The 24,340-nt window shown below is 38.4% G+C and overlaps 1 protein-coding gene and 1 pseudogene across 2 annotated transcripts in view; both read right to left on the bottom strand.

The window, feature by feature from the left end:
- Window positions 1-24,340, bottom strand: part of LOC116266988 (ribonucleoside-diphosphate reductase large subunit-like) — a 61,582-nt gene that overhangs the window by 34,880 nt on the left and 2,362 nt on the right. The gene's annotated exons all lie outside the window — the stretch shown is intronic.
- LOC116266989 (ribonucleoside-diphosphate reductase large subunit-like) lies at window positions 5,463-23,906 on the bottom strand (annotated as a pseudogene).

Here is a 24,340-nt window from a genome sequence, read left to right on the forward strand (position 1 = left end):
TGATTGTTAGAGTTATGGTTGAATGCATGAAAAAGATCCTGCCTCTAGATTGATTGGGAACTCAAGGGGCCTTTATTAAGTCTAGGGTGATCCACAATCAGATTGTTAGGACAATGAGCTGGTCCATCTATTTGACAATAGGAAAGAGGCAGTAACTTGTCTCCTTCTTTATCTTAGATTTCACCCATCATGGGTGCAAAAGCTTATGGTTTGTGTCTCCAATGTCTCCTATGGCTATGAAGTGATGATTAATGGAGAGGTAGGAAGAAATTTCACTCCTAAGAGCGGTGTTAGGCAAGGCGACCCAATGTCCCCCTACCTATTCATCCTAGTAATGAAAATTGTAGCTAGGAGCTTTAAGGGGCAAATAATGAGGAGGGCCATTTGCCTCCCCTCCTTAGTTAGAGCCATATCAATGTCCACTGCCTAATGCTTGCAGATGATCTCTTGCTGTTTAGTGTAGCTTCAGTCAAATCGTACTAGATCAAGAGAATCCTCAACCAGTTAGAGAGAGTGAGTTTCATAATTAATACTCCAAATCCTCTCTGTTTACCTTTAATGCTAGCGCTTATCTACAGCAAAGACTGGGCAACGTTAGTGGCTGACAGGAGGTTAAGCTGCCCTTGGGATATCGGGGAGTTCTTCTTTTTACCAGGAACTTAAATGTGGAGCAATGCGCGGGGCTGATTGCTAAATTTGAAAAGAAGATGTCTCTTTGGAAATCCCAACTCCTATCTTATGCAATCCTTCTCTCTCCCACGTGGTGTAGTAAAGAAGCATGAAAGATGCATGACCGGTTTCCTTTGGCCTGCCACCAACTTCACTGTAGAATGGAGTCCACGAGATTTCGAGAAACCTGCACTATGATGTTATGCTTAAGTGAATGATGTTCGTGATGACGATCTAAAACATTGTAGTTTCAAGCCGAGCATAAGGTCTTGGTTGTAGAAAACCATCAAGGACTTTCTAGATCTGTAAAATATTGAACAACTCACCCTGCATGAACCTTTGATCCCCTTGCACACAGAATATAGAATTTTGAAAAAATAGCTTCAATTAGGATATGCTCTTCACGGTGCATGGTTCCACTTCTGTTCTTTTAAATATTGCAAACGTGCAAAGTCACGAAGAGAACGCTCTCAGATGTTGCTCCTTGGGTTGAACCCATGTTATCAGTGAAACATATGACATGAAAAATTTAGGACTTCCACTTTTTAGAGAATATTGCTCAGTGGTATTAATCCTTTGAAGATAATGTAAATATAATTAAGCACCATGATTTCTATGACTTGCACTTAGAGGTGGTTTATGTTGATAGACCATATTGGAAATAATTGCCATGTTTATGTTGATCTTCACTCAAATAAATATCATATTACCGAAACGAAAATCCTTGTCAACAAGGTGAAGCAGCTGACGATTCAATTCGACGCCTCATCCTCTTCCAGTCGGTGGCTCACTAGCTCCGATATGAGGATCGTACATGCCACCATTTGTAGAGGAGTAGCGTCAACATGAACCAAACTAGCGAGCGAGCTCTCACCAGTCCTTCGGCCCAACGAGCTATGCTACGGCCTTTAGGACTAATAAATATAGTACTGAATGGGGTGTATGTGCTATTTATGGACCCACAGCAGCCCTTGATCATGTTTCTATCCGGACTAGCTATGTCATATGACTACTAATATAGCTGACTATTGTTTCAAATGTTAATTCACACTCTCACACACACAAAGAGAGAGAGAGAGAGAACACCTACTCATATCATTTCAAATTCATCCTTGATTTAGAAGCAATTAACGACACATCCACTGTTCCTTCTTTATTGTAAATGATAAATCCAGTTCTATCAATTGCATGTTTAAGGGATATTCATAGTTTAGTTTGTTGAACTAACGCAAGGGACAGCTTACCAGAGTTGAGTACCCATTAGAAAATGAGTTTCTAGATGTAGATTGATTTCTTCTAATTGACTTTATTGAAAGAAAGGTAATTATAATCTATTGAAAATTTTAGCTTCCCTCAACAACCGGTTTGAAAAAATTGAGTACATGGGCCGATGCATGTGTGAATATAAAACTTAAGCCAGCGGTGGATTCATTGGTCGAGTTGTAAGTTAGGATTATACCTGATGAATGAATAAAATAAAACCATGTCTCTTTAATTTATTACCAGAATCGCATGAGAAATTATTCTTCAAGCATATTTTTAGCAAACATAAAGTGGGGACCTTTTGATCGAGATGAACGAATTAAGAACAGCAGTCAAGTTAAAATCTGGTTGTAAGAGTAATTCCTACTGGAGCTTGTTAGTATCTTTCCTGCTCCGCTCAACCTGCTTTCTTGCTGAGCAACCCTTGGAGCTACAACATCTGTAATAACCTCTGTGATTCCAAAAACCAAGTCTGATCAGTACCTGTTGGTTTTACTTATATAGTCCTTGTGAATCATCTTTTGTAGTTCTTTACAAGTCACCATTGGCATCGTACAGTTTTCCCACTTCTCATAAACATATAAGCACAATTAAAAGATAATCATGTAAAACAAACAAAACAGACAAAACGTCTCCCAAAAGTCCACTGAATGAAACTCAAAAAATTAAACCTGTCAAGGAAGTCAAGTTTAAGAGCGTGAAAAGTTCAACACCGAGAGGGTGGCTTTGTTTTCAAATTTTTAATTATACCACATATTTCAAAAATTAAATTTTATATTGAAATGATCAATTTCATATAATAATCAGGTTTTACCTGCTTCTATAATATATGCCTTCAATGTTCACCATGATTTTCACAAAATAAGACGGACCCCTTGGTTTCTTGAGAAGCAACTGTAATGGAATAGAAACCTAAAATTGAAATGAAGGCAATGCCCGGTGCTATGAAGAGGGCCAATACTTTTGTGGTTGTACTTCTTTGTTTCCTTTTCTTTCTTGATGTGCAACTTAGACCACCAAATATTTTGAATATATCATATTTTATCAGCTTCAGTGATTAAAAAAAAAAAGAAATCTAGTTTTTCTCTCCTAGCTAGGTTCTTGCTTGAAAACTCATGAGTAATTTTAGTGGATAAAAAACAAGAAAGGAAAGAAGATCACTATGAATACTGTTTTCTTTTACTGGTCATTTTCTCTTCAGTTTTCTACTTTAGTGTAGATTTTTAATTATTGCACCCGTCCTTTATTTTGAAACTTGCAATTGCAAATGATACCTCGGATATGGAGATCCTTTGATGGGTTTTCGGCCAAATTTCCTCCATACCCATAGATCTGAAAGGACATCTTCTCCACTTGGTCTGTTACTGGCTGCTGCAGGGAATTATGAACACAAAAGCTTAGGAAATGCATTTATAAACAAGCACGACTTTAACTTTTGTGCTTGTTGAAATTCCTTGATGCTTTATACACTAGTATAGATGTTGATTTGCAACCATAACATGAGCCCTCCTCGGCATCATATTTACATTAAAATTTACTTATAGTTTAAAGAGACAGGCCTACTGTCTCAGATTAGATACATGCAAAAGTATATTCTGGAGCCTGCATGCCGATCCATGTATTAGTTGCATTCAAGCTTACACATGTGAAGCACCTTGGTCAAAATTTTCCATTTCCAGACCCAAATTACAGGTCTGCTTAGGTACCCAGCACTTTCACATCCTTTTTTCTATTTTTAACGCCATTTGTTTCTTGTGGACACAATCAAATGGAGTAAAATTGCCATTAGTTCAGGGCTCCTATATTACTTGTACCAAGTATTGTTCCTCACAACCCTGTCAATCTATGATGCCTATGCTATCTTATTTCTGCAGCTCATATCTTAGATATTGTATACATTGTTTTTTTTCATTAGGCAATCGGAATGGCGAATTGATGCCTTTGGTGCGGTATGATTAGTGGTTTAAATTTGGTCCAAATTAGGTTATATACCACAAAAATTAATAGATAAATATAAATTTATAACTGATCGTGTTGATGTTAAAACGAACTTCTTCATTGTTCTGATATCATCCCAACGGGCCTTTAAGAACTTCATCACACTCAGTGCTTTGTTATATTAATCTTCAAAAAAGTGGAATGAAGAATGAGAAGAAATAATCAATTTGAAACTTTTTCTTTTATCCTTCTAGTCTGCAGTTTTTGCGTTTTGGTGTTAGGTATAAAACCAACAGACAATGAAATTAAAGCACATAAATGGAGACCCCAAGTGCTTTAATTCTGGCTGTCCAAACGCAAATTTAGGTAGTCTAAACTATATTAGTTGTTGAAGAGGCTTCTTCATGCAAACAATTTGACTTCATTTTGTATGTGATAAATGCATATGCTTAAAAATATAGCTCGATTGAGTCAATTTGGATATTTGGTTTAGACATAATAAACCAAGTATATGGATTAAGACGCGAACCATCACTTAATTTGAGTGTTTAAAAACTCGCTTTGACTCCGCCCTCTAATGAGTCAACCCAGTAAGAAGACTTAGTTTTTGTCGAAATTCATTTTGACTCGCCATGGCTCGGCCATGACTCTTTTGGAACTCGGTTTGACTTGTCCAAAACTCACTCATTTGATTCAGTTAATCTAGTGATAAATTTGTATTTTTGTAAGACAAGGACATTGGTTTAATAATTACTTAACTTTTGACATGAATCTTCTAACTTATGAAATATAGCAATTTATAATTATTGTTCATTTATTAAATTTACATGTTACAAATGAAAAGATAAAACTAATTTAGTTTGACTTCTTATATGGTGTATTTATTTCTAGTTTTAGGACATCGGACTTTTACTTTTGGATTTTTAGTTTTATATGATATTAACATATATGTAGAATTTGCTAACCATTAGATAGCTGTAAATGTTGAATGTGGTAATCTTAGTGTTTGATTTTTATTGACTTGTTTTTCTTTGATATATTGATTCATGCCACACAGTTTTCTTAGAAAAATGCAATTATAGATCTTGTTATCAATTTCTTGTTATCCAAAGAAATGATATAACTTAATTATTACTTGATGGTATGAATTATACATGGATTCAAGTCATTGTACAATTTTTTATATTTAAATGACAAGCCATCTATTGTTTTTCTTTAAAACAATAGGTAACGAAAACTGGCCTGAGTCACCAAGTAAACCCACCGAGTCATGAGGCTAGAACGAACGAGTCGAGTCCCCAGTCACCGGGTTTTAAAACATTGCTTAATATCAAATCCAACTCACAACAAACTCCATTTTAAAAAGCTTGATTTCTTTTTTTTCGTTACTGTAAATTGGTGAACAGCAAGCTAATGAGCTACAATTACTTGACAGTTTCAAAAATGCAAGCCAAGTCTCGCAGTTTACTGTATATTCTCTATTTTAAACTATCTATAGTTTTTTCGTCCTTTACACACACAAAAAAAAAAGAGCATTGTTAAAACATCATAAATTCACCAACCAGTGAGAATAACCAAAGATAATCGGCATACAAATACATCTAACTCCCACATGCCATGCACTCTTCTCGGTTTTCTAAGGAACAAACCATCTGCGCCATCTTGGTCTCAAGATCATCATCCTCCACTGCTGGTTTATCCTGATGTGTGCATTAAGTTATTTGGTGTCAGTAGAGAAATTGAAACAGGGAAATAGAGGCTAAAGTACAATATAATGACATAAATTATACAAAGAAAATGTCGTCACCTCAAGCATAGAGGCATCTACAGTGAATTTGATTGCATCGGCCGCAGGACGGCAGCGTAGATAATGCATGCCTGTTTTCAAACCCTGCCAAGATGAACAGTTGATTACCAGTGATTAGCAAAAACCAGTCTGATTTCAGTATGAAACTTGTATCAAGAGAATGACAGCAAGCATGAACAGCATGGCAGGGCAGGTCAACTCCTTGTGGAGTTTCACAAAGAATTTAGCATTTGGAGTCATTTAGGCCCCGTTTGATGGCACATAATTTTTTTGAGTGGAGATTTTTTCAAGGAAAAAAAATGCAAGGGAAGTGTACGGTCAGAAAAATTCACTTTTCCCAAATCCCTGTTTGGACACGAAATTTTTTTTGCAGATTAACATGTCAAGTGGAAAGAAACCCCAAGCTGCAGAAGGAGGGAAGATTGGAGCTCGTCGTCCATTGCTAGCCAACTTTGGCAACACAATGGCAAATTTTGGCCACATAGTAAAAAGTTGGAGGAAAGATGATCCATTTTTCACCTCACTAAGAGTTTTTTCCAACAACGCTAATAGGCGGTCAGTTTTTCTTACAGCCGGGTCCCCGGGCTGGGCCCTCCACTTGTTGAGGGCCCGAAAACAGCAAAAAACCTGGCCCAGCCCATTAAGGATTAAAAAATAATTTTTTTGTTTTAATGATATATATTTTATTACTAAAATTATATTTCATATTTAAAAAATTTATTTTATAAATTTTAAAAAATATTATTTTATTAAAACCGAGCCAGGCCTAACAGGCAAAAAGAAATGAACCAAAGGGTCCGACTTTTTTCCAAGGTAAAGTTACCCTCATCGGGTGATTTTGGCAGGGATAAATTCCCTGCGTTTGATGTCGTCGTGGAAAGCCGTACAAAAAAGTAAATTTTATTTGATGCACAGTAAAATCCATGCTCATCAAACGGGCCTTAGGGATGCGTGCCATTACTAAAGAAGGCATCATTTGACCCGTGTTTTAGACCTGAGATCAAGTAAAGCTTGGCAACAATAAAAGAGGTGAGGGATGGAGGCGAGAAATAGATTTGAAAAGCTCCATCATGTATCCACATGCACTGATGCCAATATCAAACCAATGAACGTACATGACTCGCTAATCCAGATATCTTACCTTAGACCAAGCATAGAAATGCAAAGAAGTAAGTTTCCCAAAATTAGGTTGGTCCATGTAGATGTTCAGACTCTGACTCTGATCTATGTAGCACCCTCGGTCAATAGCAAGGTCCACCAGAATTTTTTGTTTGATCTCCCAAACGGTTCTGAAAAAATAACATCGAGTTTAACTACCAAAATAGAAGCTAAATAGGTGGGACGAGAAACACGTAAATAGTAGGATATGAATCTCCATACTTGTAAATTGATCTGAGATCAGCTGGAATCTCTGGGATTTTCTGAATGGAGCCATTCTCATATATTATTTTGTTCTTTAGAGAAGGAGACCAAAGACCCATTTCCGTCAAATCATTGAGAAGATGTTTGTTAACCACCACATATTCACCACTGCAAACAATAGCAATTATCAGACAATTCTCAGATTCAGCTGAAAGAATGAGAGAAAGGGAAATGCCTAGAAAACAAACCTCAAAACCCTTCTACTGTAGATATTGGAAGTATACGGTTCTGGTAGATGCTGTGGGCATCAGAGCAACCAGAAGGGAATTCCTTAAGCCCTTGTTTGCAACCATTTCTCTTAAAGCAGGCCAATCCCACCGATTAGAAGGAGTTACTCCCCACATGTCAGGTTGGAAAATTCCCTGCATGAAATAGAAAAGGAAGGAGATAAATATATAGTAACCAAAGCATATTAAAATGCATAAAAATGAGTGATGATATACATATAGCCTCAGAGCAACTTCAACTTATTATAAACAGGCACACTGGCTGACATTCTGCTGAATCTAAACTGCTTATGCATTGTTGTGCAAATGCACGACAGAGCATTTGGCCCTCATGCCTAAGTTTTCATGTCTCAGCATATAATTCTTGTTCTTAAAGGCATCCAAATATTGTGGAGGATAGAATGTGAACAATAATGAAACGCAGCAGTGGACATTACGGTTCATAGACAAACCTTGCTTGCCGGACTCCCATGGTATGTCTCATAAGGGCCTTCTTTGGCAGAAAGTTCAGAAGAGGCTTTCAGAGCATTATAATAAATAGTTTCAAAAATGTCCTTGTTCAGTTGACGAGCCTAAGGCAGAAACAAAACAAATTTGAAGTCCAATCAGAAAAAATACAATAGCTGCAGGGCACAATAGAGCTAGTTTGGTGCAGTAACTAACCTCCTGTGAATCAAAAGACATCCCCAACAAGATAAAAGTATCAGCCAGTCCCTGAACCCCAATACCTATTGGCCTGTGTCGCATGTTTGATGTTCTTGCAGTCTCAGTAGGATAGAAGTTAACATCAATTATCTTATTCAAATTTGATGTGATTATAGAGGTGACCTAATAAAAAAGGAGGGGAAAAATATCATTCTCACTGAACTGATAGACAAAGAAACTGACAAAAGCCAAATGAAGACACAAACCTCAGCAAGTTTGTCAAAATCAAAATATCGATTGTATGAACCCCTGCTGCCAACCAGCTTGGATGGCTGGAAATCTTGTGGCAGACCCTGCAGAATGCCATAAGTTCAGACAAGCCAAGAAATTGCAAGTGTGATGCACAACTAGAATATTTTAGAACATGCACTTACCTTTTCCTTGACAAAGCGAGGAAGAGCAAGTGATGCAAAGTTACAAACAGCAGTTTCTGTTGGACTTGAATACTCAACAATTTCAGCACACAGATTAGAAGACTTTATTGTACCCAAGTTTTGCTGGTTGCTTTTTCGATTGCATGTATCCTGCAAAAGATAGAGAGCTGCATAAGAATAAAAAATCTTAACTTAAAGCAATACTTATGATTACTAAAGTTTGAGCAAATGAAGACCTTGTAAAGCATATAAGGGGTCCCAGTCTCAATTTGTGAAACCAAGATAGAGAACCAAAGCTTTTGGGCCTTCACAACCTTTTTTGCCTTTCCCTAAAATGGAAAAACAAAACCCACATTTCAAACAAAACAACATTCTAAAAAACTTAAGATTGCACCATAAGTTGCAACAAAAAAAACTTTGCAAAGTTGGATAACTTACTTCTGTCTCGTATTTAGTATATAGAGCTTCAAATTCCTCACCCCAGCAATCAGCTAGGCCTGGAGCCTCGCTTGGACAGAAGAGTGACCATGTTTCATCATCCTGGACCCTCTTCATGAAGAGGTCAGGTACCCAAAGTGCATAGAAAAGATCACGGGCTCTGTTTTCCTCCTATAGCAACCAAACATCTAAGTTCAGTCAAACAGAATCACCAAATGCATAATTTAATAGATTATGCATACAATACAACGACCAAACAGCCTGACATTCACATGCTTGCAAATTTAATCGGATTCATTATGTAACCCTGAAATCAAAATTTCAAAAGGTGACATTTGGATAGCATGTATCTACATGTTAAAAAGTTCAAACAGATCAGTACCGAACCCTGGTCAGATTCTCGAGTCTATTTTTTAACTGACTCAACCCAAGCCAAAAATCAAGTGGGATTGCCATTCCTCTTTTTACCAGCTTTTGTAAAATTAAAGTTGTGAAGACAGCTCTAAAAATTCCACTCAAAATCGAATTGAAGTCTAACAGGTACATCTAAAGCAGGGCGATGCAGAAAGCACGTGATAGTCCCAAAGCATTGGGTCCTCAATCACACTCTAATTCACAATTTCACATACACAGACGCGACATAGAAATAAAAAGAAGGGGGAGAAACTGTAACAGGACATGTTATAATAACAGCTGCAAATACCTTTCCATGATTCTTTCTCAGATCAAGAAACTCAAAGATGTCCGCATGCCATGGTTCCAGATACACAGCAAACGCACCTATGAGATGAAGAAGCATCACTTAAATTCAAAAGAACAAGATAATAAATACAACCCAAACTGCAGGATTCAAACATTGAATATCTAGGAACCTCCCCAACCAAGAAGTTCCAATACCATTCAACACTTAGCATCAGGAGAAAGGAAGCAAGATAACGTTTTTCAGGGAGTAAAAAATGTTACCTTTCCTTTTGCCGCCCTCTTGTTCAACGTAACGAGCAGTGTCAATTAACACCCTCAGCATTGGAACAATCCCATTTGAAGTACCATTTGTACCACGGATATAGCTGCCCGTTGCACGAATATTATGGACAGAAACACCAATCCCCCCATCGAATTTGCTAATGACAGCACATTCCGTCAGTGTATCATAGATACCTTCAATGCAGTCATCTTTCATGCAGATAAGGAAGCAGCTGCTCAACTGATAGAGAAATACCCATTAAAACTAGAAAGAAAATCGAAAGTACGACGGAGTATGAAAGCATTCCCAGCTTAAGCACACAAAACATACTTGAGGCCTGGGTGTTCCGGCATTGAAAAGAGTGGGCGAAGCATGGGTGAACCAGCGCTGGGACATTAAATGGTAAGTTTTCAATGCAGAATCAATGTCATCTTTGTGGATGCCAATGGCAACCCTCATGAGCATATGTTGTGGTCGTTCAACAACCTTCCCACCAATCTTTAGGAGACATGACCCTTCCAGGGTCTTGAACCCAAAATAATCATAATCGTAATCTCTGTCGTATATGATTTCACCGTCCAGAAGAGCAGCATTCTGAAATAAGAACCACATTCAGACAATCAGGAAACAGAGGCTGCCGTTGTTTTCATCCAAAGAATAAGAAACTTTTTTCTGTTTCTGCGTTAAGAGAAAATCACCTAAATATATGCTCTCAACTCAGGCCAATCAGAATAAGAAAAAAATTATTCAAATAACAAAAATTGCACGATGGGCCAAAAACAGATTAAAGGAAACCAGGATACGACACGAGAAAAAAATAAGATAAATGGACCTTCATAATTATCTCATAAACATCGTCTGCAATCAAAGGAGCCTTTTGCCCTGATCCTGAATTTACATGATTGTACATATCCTTGATTCTGAAAACACACAAAAAAAAAAACATCAGCCTCCATGAACAACCGAACAAAACTCGTATCCGTAAAAAAAATTGTATATAAGCATCTGGGTAATCACACGTTTCCGAAAAGGACTTCTTAGTATGCTTATGCACATTTGAAACAGCAATCCTCGCTGCCAGCTTCACAAAAGAACGAGATAGAATCAGAGAAAAACAAAAAATAAAAATTTGAGAAAAATCCAAAGGATTAATTCATTGTACTATAAACCCAGGGAAAACGGAAAATTCTAGGAAGACATAGAATGTGAATTACAGAGGTATAAACCCAGGGAAAACGGAAAATTCTAGGAAGACATAGAATGTGAATTACAGAGGCATAGTCAGAATGGTTGGTGGTCATGAGAACCAATTCGTCAAAGGGAGTAAGCTGAGTGGTGGTGACGCCAGTGTAGACGCCGCTGTAGGCTGTAAATAGGCGGGGGAGCGAAGGTGGGCCTCCCTTTTAAAATTTTCCCTTCTCCCTCCTCGTGATTCGCATCACTCTACCCCACTTTGCCCAATTCCCTCCTTGTCCCTCTCATCTTAAAAGCTTCCTCTTTTTTTGTTATCTTTTCCTTTTTATTTTTCTTTCCTACCAATTAGGGCGTATGGAGATGATTATTCGATTCCTTATTCAATTTCCACGGACATTACTCTTCCATTATCACTAAAAAGTTGAATAAAGTGGTGAATGTCTCGTGTTTGATTTCAGTAGGAGTTACTTTTCCATTGATAATGAGATAAATACGTCGTTAAAATACACAATGGTGTAGTAGTGCTAACATGCCACTCAACTGGGTGGAATGCATGAAATACACACCATGCGAGATTTTTCATGTCACGAATCTAGAATGTGATTCTAGACATTTCGAAACTTGTCCTACCTCGAATGGTTTTTCTTTTTTGCCAGTACCATAGTGGTAATCAAACAGACATTTTAAAGGGATAAATATAATGAGGGACTTAATGTTCGACCCTCACAAGCGGCCATGTGAGGGATATTTTTATTTAAAAAAAAAAATGTTTTCAATTTATCTTTTGTCAGGTCGTTTTTTTTTATCACAAGGGCACTTTTGTCAAATTGAAACAGTATTGCTGCTAGGAATGGTAACATATCTGAATTGGCTGTGGTATTCAACTGAACCACTGTGAAAGAGTCATATGTGAAAAAAAAAACGTAATATCTGATTAAAAAACATAAATAATATCTGATCGGATTCAGATTCATATATATAAAAATATCAAATGGGATTCCCAATTAGATCAGAGTCAGATTGGAATGAACATCATGTTTCAATGCCTTTATATACTGAAAATCGGCAAAGATTCGGTTTAAATCTCATATTCTGATTTATACGTGAATATAAAAATAGGATTCAGATCTAATTTAAATGGTGAAATCATATTTCATATTCGGATTCGTATCTGAATACATGAACATCAGAAAGAACTAATATAATTAAGAGTATGTTGGTTTGAATATAATCCGTAGACATCCCTGATTCCCATGTTTAAGACTCAAACACATATCCTCTTGAACATTCCTACTGCTTCAGTTGAATTAAAATATTGCTTTTTCAAGGAACCGATAATTGATTAGTTTTTATTCAGTTACGCATCATATAATACAAAAAAAGCCTTTGGTGCTTTCTTTCAATAACCTTTATACGAAAAGATGAATAATAAGGGCTCTCGGTCAACAATTATATGTGAGTAAGTCTTGAACTCTCTTAATTTAAGTACCTACCCCTGCCAGAATATTGAGACTAACATGGGTCTTACAGCCTTTAGTGGGCTCGGAAAGTATCGTATAACCCCATTAACATGGGGCAGCAAAAGTAGAGTGGAAGGAAGCAAAAAAGAAGAGCCAGCCTCACGTAGAAACTTTCCATACAGTACTAAATTTAGCTCTCTCCCTCCCCCTCATCTGTACAACTTGTTCAGGACAACGGGCTTCAACATGGTCCACCGGTTCAAGCACTAACTAAGACATAATTTTTTTTTGGTAAAGAATATATCAAAATATTAACACATATATTAAACTAATTTTGTGAGGTGTGCACACACCAACAATCGGGTTGTATTAGCCTGTGCAGAGCCCTTTAATAATAACGTTGGATCAGGAAGTTTCCTGTGCTTCTTCTCTGCCCGTGAATGAAAGGGCCAAGCCGCCCTGATGCCTAGCCTTTGTAATACCCTAAAATTTAGGTCACCTGGGTGCGTTTCAGGTGAGCTCGCACCCGCACGGGTGCGTTGCGGGTGCGCACCCAATCAGCACCCGCTGATGAGCTCGCACCCAAACCGCACCCGGGGGTTGGATCTAGTTTCGAAACCAAATCTAAACCAAGTTTATGGTTTGGATTTAAATCTGATTTCGAGAAAAAACCAGATCCAAAATCCATAAAATCAAATCCACCATTCTCACCCGCCAGCCATTACATCTAAGTTAAATACATCTATAGATATATTATATGTTCTTTTTTCTCTTTCAAAAAAAACGATACAGGACTAAAGAATGGTGGCTTTCATAAAACAATCTGTTTCTTTTTTGATTTTTTTCCACTACCATAAAATGTATAATTTTAATTGTGTTATTTAATTTCTACAAAAAATTAATAATAATAATAATATTATTATTAATATTAATAAAATATCTTCACCGCACCGCCGCACCTAATTTTTTTGAGATGTACGACACCGGCACCGGCACCGGCACCGGCACCCGCACCCCGCACACAGGTGACATAGCCTAAAAATTGTTACAGCTTGAGGACGGACGGAATAAGCGACTGAACTGCGCCTACATGTAACTGTTTATGCTGAGGATCTTTGGTGGTGTTGTTTTCAAATGCATGCGTATGAGGCAAGGATCTGTTTCTATTGATTTTTTACAACTTAGACGTGATTAAGAAGAATAAAGAAAATCGACGACAGGATAATAAAAATGAAGTTATAATTTCGAAACAAATGAGTGGCAGAAGTGTTTGATTGTCGATTTGGAAGGAACGCTGGTCGTGTCGGTGCGTATAGCTCCAAGTGAGCGCATCAGACGTTTTGCAATTGATTCAAATGTGTTTATGTGAATTATTTTTTCTTGAACATTTTTTCTTCATGTTGAAGTGTGAATCAATCGTGTGGCATTGGCGTAGTTTCACATCAAATGTCAGGAACGGGGCACTCTGTTCCAAGAACAGTGTGTTTGACATGTTCTAGCGACAGAATGTACATTTTGTCCAGGATTTTAGTGACATTAAAAAAAAAAACTATCCAATCACAACGGGGCTGGTTTCAAATTTCTCATATATAAATATGTATTTTGTAACATCCCCTTTTAGAAGATCAGTATCGCGAAACAAATTGGGTATGTGCCGATACGGCTCATATTATCCATCCAACATGTTGATTAATCAAAACTAATGAATTAATCTTCATCCTTAATTCAGCATTTACCAATGATATTGCCCGATGCATATCAGCGGCATACATCGGTTTTCAAATAATCGAGTATGATTTAGATTTTGATATCTAGGAATAATGCTTATTCACTTTAGCGGGAATATGAAATCCATTTTAGCAGCATGGATTTGAGAGGGAGAGGCGTAGACTTCAAAGTTCAAATACCAGAAATCACCCCTTCTCTTCTTCTCTGATTAGTAGTTAAAATGCCCTACAAGGCTATATTTGTTAGTCTCGTATCTAAGATCGGAGGCTGTGATTAGTTTTAGGTGAGCTCAACTGTTTGGAACAAATAATGGATTTCACAACTCTTAATATGAGATATGCATTATATTATGAAAACGTAAATTTGTAATCCACCAAATAGCCTGGAGTTCCTTGTACACTATGGTTTTTACTGAACCTCACTCTAGGGATGATGAGGCTGAATTGAATTGTACATGCTGAATGGCTGGCTGCAATTATAGAGAGAGTTAATGGTAATTTTGAGATCATAGCAAACAATGAAGGCTAGAAGCGTAGGCTTACAGCTATGGTGAAAGGCAAAAGACGGAGAAATAGCAACACATTAGGGCACTTAGCCACTGTTTAAGGCCGGGTACTTTGCCGACTGCCTACCGTAGAGGCTGGTGAGAAGATGCGTCAAATACAATATTATTAATATGGGAAAACGGTAGAGGCTGGTGAGAAGATGCGTCAAATACAATATTATTAATATGGGAAAAGCGATGGTGTGGCCCGCCCTGGCCCGTTAACAATTAAAAGAAATATTTTTTATTTAATAATATTGTATTTTATTATTAAAATAAATTTTATATTATAAAAAATTTATTTTATAGATTTTAGTATTAAGAAAATTATATTTCAAACAATCTTTTTTTATTATAACTGGGTCGAGCTGGGCTTGGGCCCAATGGGATATCAAGCTCGGGCACGAGTTTTGGACATAAGGCAGGAACAGACCCGGTTCTTACTGGGCCTGGTAGGCCCAATGCCCACCCTTAGTTTAGATAGGGGTAACCACCATCGTCCCTCTTAGGCATGGGTATTAGTACCTGGCATCCAGCCTGCCCGGGTCCAAGTGAAAGATTTTCATGGTCAAGCTCTTGCCCATTGCACCCGGCCTGGCCCCGGTCAACATCATAATGGGTCGGGCCCGGGTAATTTGACCTGGCTCGCTAGGGCCAGTTAGGTCTAGGGGTGGGCATCGGGTCGGCCCGTCGGGCCCGACCCAGCACGACCCATTTGATAATAAAAAAATATTTTTTTAATAATAATAATTTTTTTAAAGTTATTGGGCCGGATTGGGCCCCGTCGGGCCCTTAGCCCGGCCTGGGCCTAGTACCTGCCGGTGTCCCCGCCTTGCGCCCACCCTTAATCTAAGCCCTACAGCTACTGTTGTGTTCAATGTCAGAACCGGGTCCAAGCCCGCCTGATGTCTGAAACTCGGGCCCGGGCTTGATACCTGAAACCTAAGGTTTAGGCCCGGTTTGGCCCAATTATAATAATATATATATATATATATATATATATATATTTAATAAGGGCTTGATACCTGAAACTTAAGGCGTAGGCCTGGCTCAGCCTAATTATAATAAAAAAAATTTAAAATATATTTTTTTTAATAATAAAATCTATATCCATAATAATAATAATTTTTTAAAAAAAGTTATTGGGCCCGCTCGGGCCCTTAACCCGGGCCGAGCTTAACCCGGGCCGAGCCGAGTACCTGCCGGTGTCCCGACCTTGCGCCCACCCTTAATCTAAGCCCTACATGCTACAACAGTGGGGCAGCTGGGTTAAGCGTCCCTGAGTTTTTTATCTCCTGATTTGTATATCTTTCTTCTACCTATACTCATATTGATTTTTCTGCAAATCCCGTCTCCCAGCAACCGTTTTAGTGACAGTATCATTGTTGCTTTACCATTTTACTAATTTATCCAGTTCAGTTTCCCTGGTTTAAACCTCTATAGTGCTCGGAAAAGCGTCCAATAACCGAGTGAGCAGTTCATGCGTTATGAATAAAAGAGCATGAAGGTGGTGAACTTGCGTATAAGATCGAGAAGTGCGCTCAGACATTCAAGGGTTGGGTTGGAAATGCTTTGAGATCAAGTGGACCATGGTTGGGGAACCTTCGACATGACAGTCCAAGGATACAAGCAAACCTTTCAAGCATGCGCTCTTAAAAGGCAAATCCCTGCCATAAAATAAAAGAGAACGTGTCGTTCCTGCTATGCGAATCAGGGTTCCGCTTGGTTTAACTTAGGGTTGTAGCAATTTGTAAACCTGGGTTTGGATGACGAAGACAGAAATAAAATGCCTTATTTATGGTTATTTATCAATCTACAATGCAACAGGAAAAGAAAGATGCAGTTGCCACTTATTGATCCTGGGGATATGTTTAGAACGCAGTAAGCATGCACTCGTTGGACATTTCAATGTAAAAGTTTAATTTCCTTTTTTTTGTTACTGTAAATTGATGAACAGCAAGATAATGAGCTCCAATTACTTGACAATTTCAAACTTGCAAGCCAAGTCTCGCAGTTTACTGTATATTCTCTATTTTAAACAATCTATACTTTTATCGTCGTTCCACCAAAAAAGGAACATTGTTAAAACATCATAGATTCACTAACTAACCAGTGAGAATAACCAAAGATAATCGGCATACAAATACAGCTAACTCCCACATGCCATGCACTCTTCTTGGTTTTCTAAGGAACAAACCATCTGCGCTATCTTGGTATCAAGATCATCATCTGCCACTGCTGGTTTATCCTGATGTGTGCATTAAGTTATTTGGTATCAGAAGAGAAATCAAAACAGGGAGATAGAGGTTAAGATAGAGGTTAAAGAACAATATAATGATATAAATTATACGAATGAAATGTTATCACCTGAAGCATAGAAGCATCTACAGTGAAATAGATTGCATTGGCCGCAGGACGGGAGCATAGATAATACATGCCCGTTTGCGATGTATTACGGAGCCGGAATGACAAAAAATGACACATCGGAGAATGGATAAGGGCGATGGTGAAGGTTCTGCTGCGATGGTGGGTTTTTCCCATCATCGGCGCCATCTTTGCATCCATTGTCAGAGCGGGAATGACAGAAATGACATCACCAGCGACACCATCGGAGAATGGATAAGGGCGATGGTGAAGGTTCTGGTGCGATGGTGGGTTTTTCCCATCATCGGCTATCAGAGAAGCTTACTGGTGGAGAATGAATGAATTTTACGGTGCGGCACAGCAGCGTCGATGCCCTTACATACTTAAAAAAATGGGGATTTGTGATGGAGGTTTTGCGCTAGTGTCGATGCTGCGTTCAATTGAAGACGAAGAAGAATCCGTCTATTAATGGTCATCAAAAGGGAGAGAACAAATCAAGAAGAGAGAGAGAGAGGTTTCGATGGAAGAACAATGAACCTGCCGCGGCCTGCCATACTGAGAAAAGAATGAAAACAACAATCCTAAACAACAATCCTAACAAAACTCGTATCAGTAAAAAAACAACCTAATGTGAATTAGAGAAGCAAAAAAATAAAAATTTTAGAAAAATCCACCCGATCATTGTAATATAAACCTAGGTAAAACTGGAAATTCTATGGAGACATAAATGGGAATTACTAAGGCATGGTCAGGGTGGTTGGTGGTCATGGCAGCTGCCATCTCAGCAACCAATTCGTCGAGCTAGGTGGTGGTGACGCAGGTGTACACTCCGGTGCAAACCTAGCAGAGTTCATATTCATTACTACAAGAAACAACCTGTGCTCTGACGATCCATTTTTCACCTCCGTCGGAGTTCTTTCCAACATTGCTGAATAAGCCGTCAGTTTTTCTAGGTTTGGGTCCCGGGCCCAGACCGAATAAAACCCTGCCCCGGCTGGGCCCGGCCTGTTAAGGATTATTTTTTTTGTTTTAATAATATATATTTTATTACTAAAAATTATATTTTAGATTTAGAAAACAATCACCCTGCCGCAGCCTGCCTTGTTGAGAAAAGAAGGGAAACAACAATCCTAACAAGACTCGTATAGGTAAAAAAACAAATGTATATAAGCATCTAGATAATCTCACGTTTCTGAATTATGCAGATTTGAAACAACAATCCTACCAGCGAGGTTCATAGAATCAGAGAAACAAAAAAAATAAAAACTTTAGAAAAATCCACCAGATCATTGTACTATAAACACAGGTAAAACAGAAAATTTTACGGAGACAGAACAAGAATTACTGAGGCATGGTTACAGTGGTTGGTGGTAATGGCAGCTGTCATCTCAGCAACCAATTTGTCACCAGTGTAGACTCCGATGCAGACCTAGCAGAGTTCACATTCATCACTACAAGAAACAACCCATGTTCTGACGATCCATTTTCCACCTCTGTCAGAGTTGTTTCCAACATCGGTAAATAGACCGTCAGTTGTACTAGGTTTGGGCCACGGGCCCGAACAGAAAAAAACCTGGCCCAGGCCAGGCCTGACCTGTTAAGGATTATTATTTTTTTGTTTCAATAATATATACTTTATTACTAGAAACTATATTTTAGATTTAAAAAACAATCACCCTGCCACGGCCTGCCTTGCTAAGAAAAGAAGGAAAACAGCAATCCTAACAAAACTCGTATCGGTAAAAAAACAAATGTATATAAGCATCTAGATAATCTCACGTTTCCGAATTATGTAGATTTGAAACAACAATCCTACCCGCGAGCTTCACAGAAGAACAAGATAGATTTAGAAAAAACAAAAAAATAAAAACTTTAGAAAAATCAACCAGATCATTGTACTATAAACCCAGGTAGAACCGAAAACTTTACGAAGACATAGAATGAGAATTACTGAGAAATGGTTAGGGTGGTTGGTGGTCATGACAACTGTAATCTCAGCAGCCAATTCGTCGAGCTGGGTGGTGGTGACGCCGGTGTAGACCTAGCAGAGTTCATATTCAACACTACAATAAACAACCTATGCTCTGACGATCCATTTTTCACCTCTGTCAGAGCTCTTTCCAACATCGCTGAATATGCTGTCACTTTTTCTAGGTATGGGCCACGGTTCCGGACCGAAGAAAACCCGGCCCAGGCCGTGCACAGCCTGTTAAGGATTAAAAAAAAATTGTTTCAACAATATATATTTTATTACTAAAAATCATATTTTAGATTTAAAAAACAATCACCCTGCCGCGGCCTGCCTTGCTGAGAAAAAAAGAAGGAAAACAACAATCCTAACAAAACTCATATCGGTAAAAAAACAAATGTATATAAGCATCTAGATAATCTCACGTTTCCGAATTATGTAGATTTGACACAGCAATCCTACCCGCGAGCTTCACAGAAGGACAAGATAGAATCAGAGAAACAAAAAAAATAAAAATTTCAGAAAAATCCACTGGATCAATGTATTATAAACCCAGGTAAAACGGAAAATTCTACGAAGACATAGAATGGTAATTACCAAGGCATAGTCAGGGTGGTTGTTGGTCATGGCAGCTGTCGTCTCAGCAGCCAATTCGTCGGCTTGGTGCTGGTGACGCCGATTTTCCAACATCGCTGAATAGGCCATCAGTTTTTCTAGGTCTGGGCCCCGAACCGAATAAAACCCGGCCCAGGCCGAGCCCGACCTGTTAATGATTAAAAAAAATGTGTTCTAATAATATATATTTTATAACAAAAAATTATATTTTAAATTTAAAAAACAATCACCCTGCCACAGCCTGCCTTGCTCAGAAAAGAAGGAAAACATCAATCCTAACAAAACTCGAATGGGTAAAAAAACAAATGTATATAAGCATCTAGATAATCTCATGCTTCCTAATTATGCAGATTTGAAAGAACAATCCTACCCGCAAGCTTCACACGCGAGCTTCACAGAAGAACAAGATAGATTTAGAAAAAACAAAAAAATAAAAACTTTAGAAAAATCAACCAGGTCATTGTACTATAAACCCAGGTAAAACGGAAAATTCTACGGAGACATAGAATGGGAATTACTGAGGCATGGTCAGGGTGGTTGGTGGTCATGGTAGCTGCGATCTTAGCAGCCAATTCGTCGAGCTGGGTGGTGCTGGCACCGGTGTAGACTCCGGTGCAGACCTAGCAGAGTTCATATTCATCACTACAAGAAACTACCCATGCTCTGACGATCCATTTTTCACCTCCATCAAAGTTGTTTCCAACATCGCGGAATAGGCCGTTAGTTGTTCTAGGTCTGGGCCACGGGCCCAGACAGAAAAAAACCCGGCCCAGGCCGGGCCTGACCTGTTAAGGATTAATTTTTTTTTTAATAATATATATTTTATTACTAAAAATTATATTTTAGACTTAAAAATACAATCACCCTGCCGTGGCGTGCCTTGTTGAGAAAAGAAGGAAAACAACTATCCTAACAAAAGTCGTATCCGTAAAAAAAACAAATGTATATAAGCATCTAAATAATCTCACGTTTCTGAATTATGCAGATTTGAAACAACAATCCTACCTGCGAGCTTCACAGAAGGACAAGATAGATTTAGAAAAAACAAAAAAATAAAAACTTTAGAAAAATCAACCCGATCATTGTACTATAAACCGAGGTAAAACAGAAAATTCTACGGAGGCATGGTCAGGGTAGTTGGTGGTCATGGCAGCTGCCATCTCAGCAGCCAATTCATCGAGCTGGGTGGTGGTGACGCCGGTGTAGACTCCGGTGCAGACCTAGCAGAGTTCATATTCATCACTACAAAAAAACAACTCATGCTTTGACGATCCATTTTTCACCTCCATGAGAGTTCCTTCCAACATCGCTGAATAGGCCGTCAATTTTTCTAGGTTTGGGCCCCGGACCCGGTCCGAAGAAAACCCGGCCTGTTAAGGGTTAAAAAAAAAATTGTTACTAAAAATTATATTGTAGATTTAAAAAACAATCACCCTGTCGTACCCTGCCTTACTGAGAAAAGAAGGAAAACAACAATCCTAACAAAACTCGTATCGATAAAAAAACAAATGTATATAAGCATCTAGATAATCTCACGTTTCCGAATTATGCAGATTTGAAACGACAATCCTACCCGCGAGCTTCACAGAAGAACAAGATAGAATTAGGGAAACAAAAAAATAAAAATTTTAGAAATATCCACCGGATCATTGTGCTATAAACCCAGGTAAAACGGAAAATTCAGGGTGGTTGGTGGACATGGCAGCTGCCATCTCAGCAGCCAATTCGTAGAGCTGGGTGGTGGTGACGCCGGTGTAGACTCATGTGCAGACCTAGCAGAGTTCATGTTCATCACTACAAGAAACAACCCATGGACGATCCATTTTTCACCTCCGTCAGACTTTTTTCCAACATCGCTGAATAGGCCGTCAGTTTTTCTAGGTCTGGGCCCTGGGCCCGAACCGAAGAAAACCCATCCCAAGCCTAGCCCGACCTGTTAAGGGTTAAAAAAAATTTGTTTCAATAATATATATTTTATTACTAAAAATTATATTTTAGATTTAAAAAACAATCACCCTATCGCGGCCTGTCTTGCTGAGAAAAGAAGGAAAACAACAATCCTAACAAAACTCGTATCAGTAAAAAAAACAAATGTATATAAGCATCTAGATAATCTCAAGTTTTCGAATTATGCAAATTTGAAACAGCAATCCTACCCACGAGCTTCACAGAAGAACAAGATAGAATCAGAGAAACAAATAAAATAAAAATTTTAGAAAAATCCACCGGATCATTGTACTATTAACCCAGGTAAAACAAAAAATTCTACTGAGACATGGAATAGGAATTACCGAGGCATAGTCAGGGTGGTTGTTGGTCATGGCAGCTGCCGTCTTAGCAGCCAATTCGTCGAGCTGGGTGGTGGTGTCGCCGGTGCAGACCTTCTACGTGGCGCAGACAGAAACACAGCGCTTCTCGCGAGGCCATAGCTAAGCTTGTTCAAGCTAGTGGTGATCTTATCAAAGTGGACAGCCTCATTGCGCCCATCCCTCTTGATCACGTGCATTTTGGCCGACAGAGATTGGGGACACTTCTTCCCATTGTAATTCAGCCAAACACTTTGCAACTGCCAGAGAGAGAGAGAGATGGGGAAAGAAGGATAGATAAAGATGAGGATGAGGAGGTGATGGCATATGCGAGCTGCTATAAAGGTTTCATGGACCAAACACTGTAGCATGTACTTTAGAAGTTAATTTTGTGCATGTCATTTACAGATGCCATTAACAGATGCTCTCAACAGAAATTTAAAGCTATGTCACCTGAGTGCGGGGTGCAGGTGCGGGTGCCGGCACGACACATCTCAAAAAATTTAGGTGTGGCAGTGTGGTGAGAGTGTTTTATTATTATTATCATTGATTTATTATTATTATTATTATCTTCTATTATGGTTTTATCTACAAAGTTCAAAATAAAAAATTTTAAATATAACAAATTTAAGAATAGATAGTCAGTATAGTTCACTTTCAGTCATAAATGGACAAATACACACTTTTCATAAATGGACAAATACACTTGCACTTGAATAACACAATTACACAAGTACACATTAATTTACACAACCTGATTCATATACGAAAATCATAATTAATTAGCTTGTCTCCACCCAGTAGTTTTGAAAGTTTGAAGACAAAAAAAAATATGCATTCCAATAAAATCAAGCTGATGTTAAGTAGCTGAATGAGTTTCCTTATTAGGGAAAACTAAAAGAATATACAAGTTCACTGTTTATTTTAGATTGCATAGCAAATGACAACTAAAATCAGTTTAAAATTCAGAAACAGGATATTGAAAAAAATTTCGAGCATATAATGCAAAGCACATCTAGGAGGGGCGAGGAAGACGCGGGTGATAGACAAGGGGAGAGGTTGACGCGGGTGGTTGACTTTGTCAAAAATTAAAAAAAACCCTAAAAATTGGACGAAAATAGTAGACCGACATATATTTGACTGCACCCGACTCGGGTCAAATGCGAGTCGGAAAAGGACAATTTTAGTCGGGTGCAGTCTCAGCCGCACCTGACTCTTGTTTGACCGCGTTGGGTGCGCATCGACACGGGTGCAAGGCCAAACAGGGTGTACCCTGGTGACTTAGATTTAAAGTATTGCTCTTCGAGCGGTTCCATTTAGTTCCAAAAGATTAATGAACACACAATAGAGCAAGTTTTGTGCAGTAACTAACCTAATGTGAATCAAAGGGCATCCCCAACAAGATAAAAGTGTCAGCCAGTCCCTGAACACCAATACCTATTGGCCCGTGTCTCATGTTTGATGTTCTTGCAGTCTCAGTAGGACAGAAGTTAACATCAACTATCTTATCCAAGTTTGATGTGATTACAGAGGTGACCTCATCAAAAAGGAGGGGAAAAATATCATGCTCACTGAACTGATAGACAAAGAAACTCACAAAAGCCAAATGAAGACCCAAACCTCAACAAGTTTGTCAAAATCAAAATATCCATTGTATGAACCCCTGCTGCCAACCAGCTTGGATGGCTGGGAATCTTGTGGCAGACCCTGAAGAATGCCATAAGTTCAGACAAGTCAAGAAATTGCAACGTGATGCACAACTGGAATATTTTAGAACATTCAAGTACCTTTTCCTTGACAAAACGAGGAAGAGCAATTGATGCCAAGTTACAAACAGCAATTTCTGTTGGACTTGAATACTCAACAATTTCAGCACACAGGTTAGAAGACTTTATTGTACCCAAGTTTTGCTGGTTGCTTTTTCGGTTGCACTTATCCTGGAAAAGAATAGAAAGCTGCCTAAGAATTAAAAATATTAACTTAAAGCAATACTTATAATTAATAAAGTTTGAGCACATGAAGACCTTGTAAAGCATATAAGGGTTCCCAGTCTCAATTTGTGAAACCAAGATAGGGAACCAAAGCTTTTGTGCTTTCACATCCTAAAATGGAAAAACGAAACCAACATTTAAAACAAAACAACATTCTAAAAACCTTAAGATTGCACATAAGCGAATCAAAAAACTTTGTAAAGCTGGATAACTTACTTATGTCTCGTATTTTGTATACAGAGCTTCAAATTCCTCCCCCCAGTAGTCAGCTAGGCCTAGAGCCTCGCTTGGACAGAAGAGTGACCATGTTTCATCATCCTGGACCCTCTTCACGAAGAGGTCAGGTACCCAAAGTGCATAGA

This window comes from Nymphaea colorata, chromosome 13 (genome assembly GCF_008831285.2).
Source record: "Nymphaea colorata isolate Beijing-Zhang1983 chromosome 13, ASM883128v2, whole genome shotgun sequence".
NCBI classification, from domain to species: Eukaryota; Viridiplantae; Streptophyta; class Magnoliopsida; order Nymphaeales; family Nymphaeaceae; genus Nymphaea; species Nymphaea colorata.